Consider the following 2,358-nt stretch of genomic DNA (forward strand, 5'->3'; position numbering starts at 1 on the left):
GACCTCTCGTGTCGAAAACAGTGAGTGCACCTCTAACCATCAACAGCTCTACTTACTTGCAGAGGAATATCCTGAGCGCACGTCACGTTGTGTTGCAGACCAATATCCACCACAGTATGCAAATGTGACTTTGTCAAGCACAGTCTCCTGTAGTGTAGATTACTCGAACAAGGGCGAAATGATTTCATTTGAAACTTTGATCGACAATCTTGAAGTAGATGTGGATCATGCATCCTCGACCTAACGTGATGGACAAACACATTGGAAGTTTTGACAACGGCGTTGAAGATTTTGGAGATACTGGAATGTAACGTGCCGTGAGAGTTCTTATAACTGCTGTATAAAGACTTGAAAGTTAGCATGAAAAATATTGCCACGTTTCACAGATGGACCAGTTGTAATTATCGACAATGCCAACAGGTTAGGTATGTATTCATAAACATAAATAGCCCGAGGCAATACAGAATTATATCTATATGTATGATAAGTCATGTGTAATATATAAAAAAAGGTATGGGTTCTATGAACAGCATCTGTGTCTTATAAATAATTCATGAATAATATAAACGACATGTACATGCATTATTAAGATAGGTCATGTGTTCCATAAAAAGCGTATGTATTACCAATATATATATGTTTATTTATACATATTGTTCATTTCCCATGTACTAGTAGTATTAAAGATATCTTACATGCAGAGAACTTATACCTTACACTGAAGACCAAGACGAAAGTCAAGGGGCCTCTCTTCACGGAAGCGGACATAAAATCCCAACATCGTGCGGCACTGACACAATCTGCCAGACCGCATAATATGAAATTGTTGTTATTGTTAAATCCAAACATTCAGAACACTACAGCCAAGCCCGAACCAGCTGCATTATCTCCACGGGGACACCTCACTGTGCCCTCGCTATTGTTCTGGGGAAAAGGGCAGTCAGCCCTGGCACATGGGGAGACAATAGGGTGATTAACTATAGTCTGTTGCAGAAAATCAGGTATACGTTTATTAATTTCCCCCAAAACACATTACAAATGTACAGATATAATACACGATAAGATACATTGCAAGAAGCATATTAAGATACTATTCAATTAAAATCAATTATGTGAATATGGTTATTGATTTCATTAACATATTTAAAGGTTAACTTAACACACATCTTCTACATGTTCTGAAACTTACAATCTGGAAATCAGTCATATGACATGGTTTGTTATGGACGGTTAACATATTTAATGGTGTACATGTACAAGCATCTTCACACATATTTACAGGCCAACAAAGGAGGACGCAGTATCGGTATACTCAACAGGAGGTCTTCTGCCGGTCATACGTTCATTCTTTTCACTGAGAATACTGAGAAGCCTGAAGGTCTCAGCATTGGACTGTTCCTTCCTGATGTCTACCTACTTGCAGATGTTGGGGTGGTTAGAACAGGCTTGCTCTCACTCCGAACTTTGGTTTTCAGGTTAGGGAGGAATTCTTGAATGACAATATCCTTGGCATCTCCAGGATCGTATATATCACGATTAGTTGTAATAAAGCTGTTTGAAGTGTTGATTCTGTCCGGACAGTCTTTTCTGCAGCAACACCAATGTACAGTAGTGTTTCTTCTGTTCTTGATTCTAAATCTATGACCATTATGAAGTAAATTCTGTCGACCCTGGGAGTTAGCAACAAACCGAATATTTACATGAACATTTGCCAATGATTGTGGGATCGGTACAAAAAATATATACACATGGCATTCTTACCAAACAACATATGAATTTCTTTTATGAAAGTCATCTTAACCCTCAATGGTGCCTGGCATTTAGCTGGAAATTATAAGTAATATCTAATATGTAATAGACATATAGTAATAGTAATATAATAATATCTATATGAAGTGAAAACAAAATTACGACAATATGAATTACTTCGATTAAAGTTGTCCTCAATGTACAATATACAGTTCATGTACTCAAAACTCTGAGCAAACTTGTTTCACTATGGCCACTAGAAAACATACACACCTACATTCGCACTTACTTTGACCTTTGCTCAAAATACAGTACTTGTATTACCAGTCCAAGAAATACAACGTTTTCTTTCATATTGTGTTATAAATGCGACTATTGAAGTGTATTTACACCGAGGTATATACATATGTACATTCACGGACATCCATGATAGTTTATTTAAGAATTGACTTTCACTTTGTGTGAGTTCATTGGAGTATGATCCTTCTCAGAGTCAGGGCCAAACTGTATGGACGTTGGAGCTTGCGAAAGAACGCTTATGTATGTTTTCGTGCTAGGGAATTCCCAGGGGTTTCCCCAGGCATGTGGAAGTAGTCCGTCACTGTTTAC

At 37.6% G+C, this 2,358-nt stretch overlaps 1 long non-coding RNA gene across 1 annotated transcript; it reads left to right on the top strand.

Annotated features, from left to right (window-relative positions):
• Positions 1 to 1,565, top strand: LOC124119531. Its single transcript, XR_006858657.2, has 3 exons — positions 1 to 425; positions 702 to 1,001; positions 1,282 to 1,565. It is a non-coding gene; the product is annotated as an uncharacterized LOC124119531 (long non-coding RNA).
• The last annotated feature ends 793 nt before the right edge of the window (positions 1,566 to 2,358 follow it).

Source organism: Haliotis rufescens, unplaced genomic scaffold, assembly GCF_023055435.1.
Source record: "Haliotis rufescens isolate VD_foot unplaced genomic scaffold, xgHalRufe1.0.p SCAF_8, whole genome shotgun sequence".
NCBI lineage: Eukaryota > Metazoa > Mollusca > Gastropoda > Lepetellida > Haliotidae > Haliotis > Haliotis rufescens.